This window comes from Rhinolophus sinicus, linkage group LG02, assembly GCF_036562045.2.
Source record: "Rhinolophus sinicus isolate RSC01 linkage group LG02, ASM3656204v1, whole genome shotgun sequence".
Taxonomy (NCBI): Eukaryota; Metazoa; Chordata; class Mammalia; order Chiroptera; family Rhinolophidae; genus Rhinolophus; species Rhinolophus sinicus.
The window spans coordinates 84,996,802-85,007,605 of record NC_133752.1 but is presented as its reverse complement, the minus strand read 5'-3'; the positions used below and the strand labels follow the sequence as shown (position 1 = coordinate 85,007,605).

The window sequence follows — 10,804 nt, the reverse complement described above, 5'->3', positions numbered from 1 at the left end:
CCACACACGGTCCAGCGAGGATTAAACGAGACAATAATGGACCATGCTTACCCAGGGTCTGGCAGGTAGCAAGGACTCCAGACGTGGCTAGCTCTTGTGTTGTGCAGCTCTCCTTTGGGCTCCGCACCACTGTGGGCAGTGAGGAGAATACAAAAGTTTAAACCACATCTGTCCCTCTGGTGAGGTAGGTAGGACTACCACAGGAAACAGTTAAACAGCGAAGCTGCGGCCGGTGATTAAATGCAAAAGCAACTGGGAGGCGCAATGCTATTTTTAATAGCAACTTGCTGGAAGCAGCCCAAATACCCAGCCATCCTGTAATGACTAAGCAAACCTGAAACTTGGTGACGCGAAGGCCCACTGCAGAGTCGTTGGAAATGGCAGGCATGCTGCTGATGTCCATACATGGAAATGTGCCTCCGAAATAAACATTTCCAGAGGGAAATCGCTCAATGGCATGTGCACACTGGTTGCAAAGAGGAATAAATAGAGGTAAAGTCCCCCACAGTGCTCAGAAAGGAACTTGGGGGGATGGAAGTGGTTTAACGTGTAAAGTTTATCAGTTATTCCCCCCACTCTCCACAAGTTGCTTAAGTACCTGGTGTTTACAAATGAGAATGGTGCAACTAGGAAGTGTTGGAGGCATTCAGAGAAGGGAGTAAGATGTGGGGTCGAGGGCTGAGGGAGGCTTCACGGAGAGGATGGTGTTAGCAAATGTGGACGCCTCTGTGGATTTGAATAAAGGAGCAGAGTTGCCCCAAAGGGAAAACTTGTGTTCCCTTCCCCCATGGGTCTCTTTGGCCAGCAAAAGTTAGTTAAGTGCTATTAAGGGAAGTAAGAGAAGTGGGTACGCTAGAGCATGGAGTGTCCCACCCTTCTCCAGAGAGACCAGGACAGTGAAGAAAAGCTGTGGGAATACTGAGCATCAGGGCTTGTCTGTGCCGGTTGGTGGACATTCTTCCAGGTTCTCAGCTAAGTCTTGCCCAGATACTTATATGTGATGGGGGCTGGGCACCTGGTGTGGGCCGGGATCCTGGCTATGTCTTAGGGGGAAGAGGAGCTCGTGCCAGGGCTCGTTCTTGACTAGGCAGTTTGCATTCATAAAAACACATATGATCCTGCAAAAGGGTCCCAGAGACACCAGAATGAGAGCTTGGAGATAGTTGAGGAAATTCACCTCCATCTTTCCAGACCAGTGAAGGTTATTGACTGCACCACATCCTGCTGCAAACCATGAACCTAATCTCCAGGGCATTTCGGGGCTCTCGTCTCCCCGATTTAGTTTGCAGGATAAGTCTCCCAGCTGTTGTTAGGATCTGGCCAGCCTCCAGCGATCAGCTGTTGGGTCTGGCTTCTATCCCCCTAACATGAACCTGAAGGCATCATGGAAGGGCACAGAACAGACGTTGGCACCTGACAGATGTGGGTTTGAATCCTGCCTCTGCCATTTAACTGTGACCTTGAGCAAGGTTTCTAACCTCTACGAGCCTCCGATTTCTCATCTATAAAATGAGGGACAGTTATGCCTCCCTCCAGAGTCTGAGCATTAGTAATAATGTGTGTAAATGTTTGCACAGATTAGAGCCTCAGCAAGTGGTGAGCACTGCCCTATTCTTCCTGCTGAAAATGTGCCTGTGATGGGAACGTTCTCACTCTTGCGAGATAACCATACACCCGAGACAAGAACCTGCAGCCTGAACGTGGCTTTCTCACCATCTCACACTCTCTCCCCTGCCAGCAAGTCCTCCACAGCCCAGATTTGGACTTCCGGACCCACCCTGGGTCAGAGGCCATTTGTGCATCAGAGACAGGATCCCTCTGCCAGCAGGTAAGGGTGGTGCTCAGGGCAGCTAAGGGAGACAGGAGGCAGTTGCTGAACACTCACTGCAAATGGCCTAAATTCCCACAGGAGTGCCCCTACCCAGGGAGCACCTCTGGAGAGGACTAGCCACCTAGAGCATAATAAGAAATATATATTTGGTTCTGGACACAGAGCTCCTAAAATCCTTGGAATTTCCTGAGTGATGGTGGTCATAGGGGTGTCTTTTGTTCTATTCGGTCTTTGTCCCTGGTACCTGACACAGAGCTCCTACATCTCTTGGTATTTCCTGGGTGATGGAAGCATCTTGTCGTAATGAGGCGACTCTGGATGGGCCCACATTAGCTTCAGGATGGGGCAGGTTGTCAGAGACCAAACTTTAATTAGAAGCCTGAAAATGTCAGCCCCACCCCCCAACTTCTGGGGAGGGAGGAGAGGATAGACAATGAGTTAATCATGGGTCATGTTCGTGTTATGAAGCCCCATAAAAAATTGCAATAGCATGGGGTTCGGCGAGCTTCTAGGTTGGTGAACACGTGTACTCCATGGAGACAGAAGCTCCTGGGCTTGTGACCCTTCCAGACCTCATCCTATGTATCACTTCCTCTGGCTGTTCGTTTGTATCCTTTATCGTATCCTTTAGAATAAACTGGTAAATGTAAATAAAGTATGTTCTTGAGTTCTGTGAGGTTTCTAGCAAGTTATCATGGAATCCCTGATTTATGGCTGGTCAGTCACAAGTACAGGAAGCCCCAGACTTGTGCCTGACATCTGAAGTGGGGACAGTCTTGTGACGATGAGCCCTTAACCTACAGGTCTGCCCTAACTCTGGGTAGTTAGTGTCAGAACTGAATGGAATTGTTGAATACCCAGTTGTGTCAGGAGATCAGAGAATTGATTGTTGGCACTGGAAAACACCCCACCATGTTAACTTGGTGTCTAGGGGCCCCTAGGGTGGGAGGGATCCATCACAAGCACACTCTCATTAATGAATGGCCTCAGGCATGGGCCTCTGAGAACCTTACTGAAGACACACATGGGCCTGCCTCTCTTATTAGAAGAGCCCAGGCCCATCTTTGCCTTGGAGCCAGAATCACTGGAGCCCGTTAGGGAGTCCTAAGAAGTCAGAAAGCTTCTACACATTATTTTCTAAAATTTTCATCCCTAATTCATCAATAACGCTGGTTCATTAAAAGATCCTAGGTTGTATACATGTTATGCTACTATTTCAGGTTTTCAAAGGACAAAATAATACTCTCAATCCTATTTGGAACACAAGCTTTAAAAAGGAGTTCCAGTTCCTTCTTGTTTTCCTCAAGAGATGCCAGCAAGACTCTCAAGCATCGTTCACTCCTTGTACTGGACAGGTAGGCTGGCATCTGATAGAATCATCAAGAAAAGGAAAATATGATGGAAAAATAATGTTCACAAAGATCTCGAAGCCCTAGATTACAGTATCTTCTCTGGTCTCCTTTCTGTTCCCACACCTCCCCTTACCAAGGCATTTCCCTGTTGGACTTCTCCTCACATTGTCTCAGACACCACAAATCAACATTGTCCCAAAGTAAACAACCTGGTTTCTCCCCAGCCCTGGCTGCCAGCTCCACCTGACCCCTCCTGAGGTCCCACATCTGTGAATGGCATCAGCTTCTATCCTGGAAGTGACACAAGCCAGAAAACTAAGCCATCTCTATCATTGCCTTTATTCTCACCACCCAAACCTACCATGTCACTTCCTAAATATCTCTAAACCCACCCACTGCTCACCACCTCACTGCCACCAGCTTAATCCAGGCTGCCTTTGTCTCTTACTTGGACGATTGTGATAGCTGCCTGTTTGGGTCCGGTCAGATTCTCTTCTAATCTGATCCCCACTCGCATTTATAATGATCTTTCCAAAATGTACGGCTGATCGTCGTGCTCCCTGCCTCAAAACCTCCAATAGCTTCCCATTGTTCTTAAAATCAAAACCAAATTCTCTAACAAGGCCCCTGTTCAAACACGCCTTGCTCTCTGTGTTCTGGCCACACTGGCTTCTTTAATTCCTCCCAGGCTCCAGCAGCCCTCCCAAGCAGGCCTTTGAACATGCTGTTCCTTCCATCTAGAATGATCAAATGCCACCACAACCACCCCTGCATCTAGCTGGCCCTGGCGTGGCCTTCGCACCTTTGCTCAAGCATCATTTCACTAAAAATCTTCTCTCACTGCTCCATCTAGATGACTCCTTTGTAACAAATTCCCCTTTAACCTTATTCTTTCTCTTCCTCAGAACATGTAATTGTGTATTATTAATGTGGTGGCTTGATTGATTTCTTTACTCACTATTGTATCCTAGCATCTTAACCAGTGACTAACTCATAGTAGGTTCTTCACAAATATCGATTGATTGATTGAATGAATGAATGAATGAATGAACAAATAAGTGAGTTAAAATATTGGGGACTTGACTCATTTTTTGATATTCTAAGATGTATGATATTGCAAAATAGGTCAAGGCCACAAGTTCTACCTCTCCACCTATCTGGTAAGAGATAGTTTGCTACCAGAAGGATGGGGTATTGTAAAGCTAGGAATAACAAATAGGAAAAACATTATACGAATGTGTGGTTATTCAAAGTCACTCTCCTAGAAGAGAGGTCATAGACTGAGAGAGGAGTCGGGTCCAAAGTCCTTGAGAATTAGTCCAATTCCATTTGGAGAGTATACCTCCAATTTCAAAATGACTACTGCAGAGGCTTTGGAAGAGTGGTCGGGACATTTTTGTTATCACAGGGTCAGAAAGTGTCCTATTTGCATGGAAACAACAAAAATATCCTTCGATAGATGAATGGATAAAGAAGTTGTGATATATATATATATATATATATATATATATATATATATATATATATATATATACACAATGGAATACTATTCGTCAATAAGAAAAGATGATATAGGAACATTTGTGACAACATGGATGAATCTTGAGAGTATAATGTAAGCAGACAGAAAAAGCAGAGAACCATATGATTTCACTGACATGTGGTATATAAACCAAAAACAACAAAAGAACAAGACACACAAATGAGAAACAAAACCTCATAAACACAGACAATAGTTTAGTGGTTACCAGAGGGTAAGGGGGTGGGGGGTGGGAGATGAGGGTAAGGGGATCAAATATATGATGATGGAAGGAGAACTGACTCTGGGTGGTGAACACACAATAGGACTTATAGATGATGTAATACAGAATTGTACACCTGAAATCTGTGTAATTTTACTAACAATTGTCACCCCAATGAATTAAAAAAAAAAAAAAAAAAGATAGTGTCCTATTTGGAGTGCCAGGGAAACTGAAAGTGCTTCAGTATTGGGCCAATCCCCAAAATTTTTCCGTGCTTTAATGCCAATAGTACCTCTGTTGAGAAATACTGAAGGAAATTTGGGAGGGGAGAGCATAATAAAATTATATATTCCCCTAAACAAGGCCCACAATTCTATGGAACTGAGACCTCCATACCATGAAAAGAGGAAATCGCTGTTTATTAAGATACAGAGAACAAAGTAGTGGTGCTAACAGCTGCCTTTTCCTGGGTTTACCCATCCTGGTGCCAAAACAAAGCAGGACTTTCACAGTCTGTTCCATCACTGGCACACTTGCAGCTGTGTATGGGCACGTGCACACACACACACACACACACCGCGCGAATGCACTCTGAGTGAAAAGCACATACTCACATGTAGTTGGATATGGCCAGCATACATACACATGGATGGATTGCTGGAACACACACACACACACACACACATACACGCACACACACGCATGCATGCGCACACACACGTATGCATGCACGCACACACACATATGGATGGACTATAGCTAGGATACACAGATACACACATGCACATATACACACAGGTGGATGGACTGGGGCTGCAAAGGAGGGGGTGTGAATGGGTGGTCCTAGATGAGGATGATCAATAGTCACCCTCCTTATCATGGCTTCAAATACCATGGGGAAACCTGGAGGCTCAGGGCTGGGTATCGTGGAGCCATGAAGAGGGTGGATGCGGTCACCAACTCCAGCTGTGCAGTTCGGGTTCCCCTCTTTCCTGGTTCTTCGGGCATAAGGACCCCCCTGAGCAGTGGGGGCATAATTAGTCTAGGCTTCACTGCTTTATCTCGCAGAGACAGTCAATTTAACTAGTGGACCAGGATCCGAAGCTTTGTTATGGGCTGTCTAAGTTGACCTACTTCTCTTTAATTTATGGTGAATTCCAAACCAAAACAGATGTAGTACACTTCTTTCATCTCCAAGGTGAGATAATCACGAATGATATCGTTTAGAAAAGTCCCTCTGCCCAGCCGACCCTGGCTTTCCCTTACCTGCTTCTCCACGAGGTCACCTGATCATGAACAGAACTACTAAGAAATCTCCCAATCCATATCCTCATGATTAATAGAAACTTCTAGTATAACACAGTCTGATAAATATAGTATATCATATATATTCTTATAATCTTTATAAGGATTCTGCTAACTTCACTGGCTAATGTTCTTCAATAAAAACATTGCTTCTTTTCTTCTGATGACAAACACAATGCATGTTTATTACAGAATATTCAGAAAAGCATAGAGAAGAAAAATCGAACATCACTGTCTCACCATACAGAGATAACCATTGTTAATGTTTTGGTAATTCTTCTCCTCCAAGTGTATGTAATATATCCTTTTTTTTACATAAAATTGAGATCACATGTTGTATTTTGTTTTTTAGATGGATCTATTCCTTGAGCAATCTATCCATCACATATTCCATAACACAATGTTTATGGTTGTGTATCATTACATTGCACGAAAGCCCCAAAACTTACTCAACCACTCTCCTTATGCTGCACATTTGTAAACTCAGGTGATGCTGAGCTCAACTCTCACTAACTCTTTTCCTTAAGAGAAATTCCTTAAGAGAAACGGCCAGGTCAAAGGATATAAGTTTTGATACTTACTGCTAACTTGTCTTTCCCAAGTTTCAGAACAGTGTCTACCTTCACGAGCAGTGTGTATCAGCGTCCATTTCCTCAGACACTTACCATCAATGATTGGTGGTTTCTTCTTGGCTCTTTAATTTTAAATGCAATGGGCCATGTTCAATGAAATTCATCTTCAGAATTTATCACCTTCCCTGGCCCTACAGATACACCAAAGATATCACTTCTGAAATGATCAAGGAAACTAATGACGTATTTAAATGTAAACTGAATGCTGAAATAGGTTTTGTAAACTAAATGATAGAACAACACTATTTTGCATATTATGGATAACATTTTTGAGCATATGCCTTGCCCATATATTGAAAATAACTTATTAGTCAGTGACAATGTCTGCATCACTTGTCACTCTTACCACTTAGTTTCTGGAGGCAAGAGTGATACCAGATTCTATACTCTAGAGGGTCTGTTTCCAGATATCACTCCAAGCTTTATTCTTCCACAGTCTCATGTCTCCTAGTTCTCATAGAGGGTCCATCAGGACTGTATCTTTGTGTGGCTTCCCTGAGATGGGGAAGAACAAGGGAGTACCCATCTAATACCTGCTAGGGAGAGTAGTGTTGAGATTCTGCCATCCATCAAGGCCAAGGGTCCATCTAGTAACACTGACTCAGGCGTAGGGGCCAGCCATGGTATTTGAATGCAGGAAAATACCAATGACTCATCTTCCTCTGGAAGGCTAGGCAAGAAGACTGTGGCACTCTCCTAAGGTGAAGGTGCCTCATTTGAAATTCACCAAAAATCCCCAATGTCTCAAACAGTTCCTTCTGTCTGAAAAGTTGTATAAGATTTGTCACATTTGGCTACTCACATTTGGCCAGAGCAAGTTCCAACTCTGGAATTTAATCATCATATTGAACAACTAATTTCTAAATCGGGCTTATGATGAAGATTGTTTTATAGGAATATTAATTGCTTGAAGTTCGTAGCCAGAAAATACATGACAGTATAGATTTTATGGTTCATTCTAGATAATGGTGACACATAACTGAGAAATGCATCTGTTTCCTAACTCCATAAATTGGATGTTGTTTATAACAATGCAGCCAGAGCTGGAACACTTTATCATAAGAGCTGCTGCCCCCATGGAAAATCATTATTCAGTGTATACCTGATAAATTGGTCATCATTCATAAGCAGAAGAGAAATTGATGGGGCCCATTTTATTTATGTGCATGGGCAATATGTTTTCTACTTATTGGACTGATGTTTCCTACTACATGTCATTGAGAGAATTTCCTCAAGTCATTAGTCTTAAAGGCTTTGATACCCACAGTATAGGAATAACCACTCCTAATCTCAGAATTATTTTCAGAGAACTCTGAAAAGATATTTTCAGATACAAATTTAATCTCTCACTTCCCAAATGAAAAAACGAAGAGGAAATGACGAATGATGATGAGTAACTTTGTTGCTCAAAGCTGGCCAGGTTGTGATAGGCAAGTCCCAATAATGTCACCTGTCTTTTAAATATGGGAAAGTCATGATTAACTGTGATTCGGTAGATGGTGTGTGGCTGAGGCTGGGCCTTCCACCCTCACGGACATGTGTCTCCACTGGAAACTTGGCAAACTCTCCCTGGAGATGAACATGGCATCACTGCTGGGCACAGAGTTATGCTGTGGACATACACGGCTATGCGGGCTGCCTACTCCTGCAAGGGGGGAGGGGGCAAATCGCCCCCAAGTTGGGATACACTGAGGTGGGGTAATTTGTCAGAGGGCTAATGAGCAGCATGGCGCTGGGCCAGACCCAGGAGCCCCGCTCCTGCAAGTTGCAAGTGGCTCTCATCCTCCATCACTAAGGCATCTCCCTGAAAAGGACTTATTACAGTTACAGAGAGGAAAACACCAGCAAGTTCTGCCTGATTTTTAAGTGCTTTCTGAGTCCAGAAAAGGGCATGTGAGATGAGGTTCCTATTACACGAGGTCAGATGAATGAACGGATATGGACTGAATGCTGCAGGATGAAAGGAAGACGGGACAGAGGGAGAACCATGGTAGGTGTGACTGCAGAGGGAACTAGGGGCAAAGGCTAGAGGGGACTGCATGGGGCACCCAGAGGACAGAGGGGTCAAAGGAAGCCGGACGGGGTGTGGGTGAGAGGACACAGGCCTCAGGAGCTGTCAGAGAAGTTGGACCTGATGCTGGAAGAAGTCAGGCTCCGAGGGCTGGGCAGGGCTGGTCCCCATGGGTGGAAGGCGTATGCAGGCAGGCTGGAGTGAGAAAATCCATCTGTGTCAATAGGGCTCCCATGACATAAAAGTGGGCCTCTCCTGGCTTCCACCAGTAGTTCTGACAACTGGCCTGTTACAGCTGGGTCACGAGAGAAATGTGCTGCGCATACAAACCTCGGTGAGGATTAGGTGGGCAGTGGGGCCTCTGCATGCCCAGCACTGACCTGGGCCAGTCAGCAGCTCTGAGCCTCACTCTGCTCAGAAGCGGTGGCTGATGACCGCCGCTTAGGACTGGCCAATTAGCACAGAAACCATTGTCCTTTTCCCCCAAGACAACAAGCAGAAGGGCCTTTGATTAGACCCCTTTCCTGTTCTGAGAGGGAGGCTACAGAGGTGTTCACGCCAACCACCATCTGGGGAATCAAGATTTCCTGAGGTGAGCAGCAAAGACTCAGGGTTTTTGCACTCATACGCCTCAGGAAATCCGGCAGAGAGACAACCAAAAAAAAAAAAAAAGAAAAAAGAAAGAAAAGAAAAGAAAAGCCCTGTGTGGGTCATTGGTCTATTTTTACTCTTTGTGGCCTGACTTGGTGTCTATGTGTCTGTACCACTGTCTACCTCTGAGAATTTCAACATGGTGTGTGTTCAGGATGATGTTCTTAGAATTTCCAGCTTGCAGATTCTGGTGGGCTGTTTGTTACCTGAGGTCAGACAGTGGTCACTGGTAGTGTGCATCGAAGGTACCACGTTGAACAACTTTTGAGAGAAATTGGTGACCAGTCCAGCACCTTTTTAATTTTCCAATATTTCAGTAACCAGAACTTTCTCCCCTACAGACATAAACCACTCACTGAGTCATTCATAGAATCATTCGCACATTAATTCAGAAACATATATGGCTACTGAGGGTCAGGCTCCAGGCTCAACATTGGATCTCTGGTGACGAAGCAAACAGAAAATTGACCTAACAGGATAAAGCTCATTGGAGCATCGTGGGACGTTGTACCATGGGTTATGCAGGGCTGGATGGCTCCTCCTTGCTAAGAATGCATCTTAACTGTGTACACACAACAAAGGCAACCAGGATGTTGGTAGTTCATCTTAGGAAAGCAGGAGTTACCAAGTTCAGATTGACCAGCTGGACAAATTCTATCTCTATTTCCCGTTATCAGTTATTTTGAGGTGCCAAGGAAATTGCTCGCTGTTAACTTGCTGAGTTCACTTCACCAGCGCCTGAGGCCTGGCGCTGGGTGCCATGGAGGTCGGCCGCCAGCAGAGGGCGCCTTAGGCTCATCGGGGAGCCAGGCCTGCGACCAGGGAAGAAAGGCGGGTTTGTGCCTAGCCAGCCCAGAGAGAACGGGAGGATGAAGTTGATCAGAAAACTATTTGGCTCAGTCCCCGCTCACTGAACTGACAGAGCCTTCTGTCCACGATGAAGTCACATACAATGGAAAATGCCTGGCAATCAACAGAGATTACAAAACCAGGGGAAGGAAGCTGCTGTCTGGAAGGGGGGGCATCAGGGACCCGGAAGTCCTGCTTTTCCTTAGGGCCAGCACCCATCCAGGACAGTGCCAACGCCTAGAGTTGGTGTTGGTCTTGGAAGCCCCCACCTGGGTCTTTTCTTTGTTGCCCACTAGGAATCCTGAGGCTGAAATTGTATAATGAGGAATGGAGAGTGAAGACCCCCGAAAATGGTCACCCTGCGGGCTGGCAGTCTAACCTCTGATTTCACAGGCTAATTGACAACCCATGGAAGACATCAGGAGTTAGAG

General features: G+C 45.2%; 1 long non-coding RNA gene across 3 annotated transcripts in view; it reads left to right on the top strand.

Moving 5' to 3' along the window:
- The first annotated feature begins 260 nt into the window (after positions 1 to 260).
- The window catches only part of LOC109447291 (uncharacterized), a 37,426-nt gene continuing 26,882 nt past the window's right edge, over positions 261 to 10,804 (top strand). For 2 of the 3 annotated variants that reach the window (XR_012491530.1, XR_012491521.1), the window contains exons 1-2: positions 262 to 492; positions 1,578 to 1,828. This is a non-coding gene — a long non-coding RNA (uncharacterized LOC109447291). Of the gene's footprint in view, positions 493 to 1,577; positions 1,829 to 10,804 lie in introns of all 3 variants that reach the window. The other variant, XR_002137344.2, reaches the window with a different exon arrangement.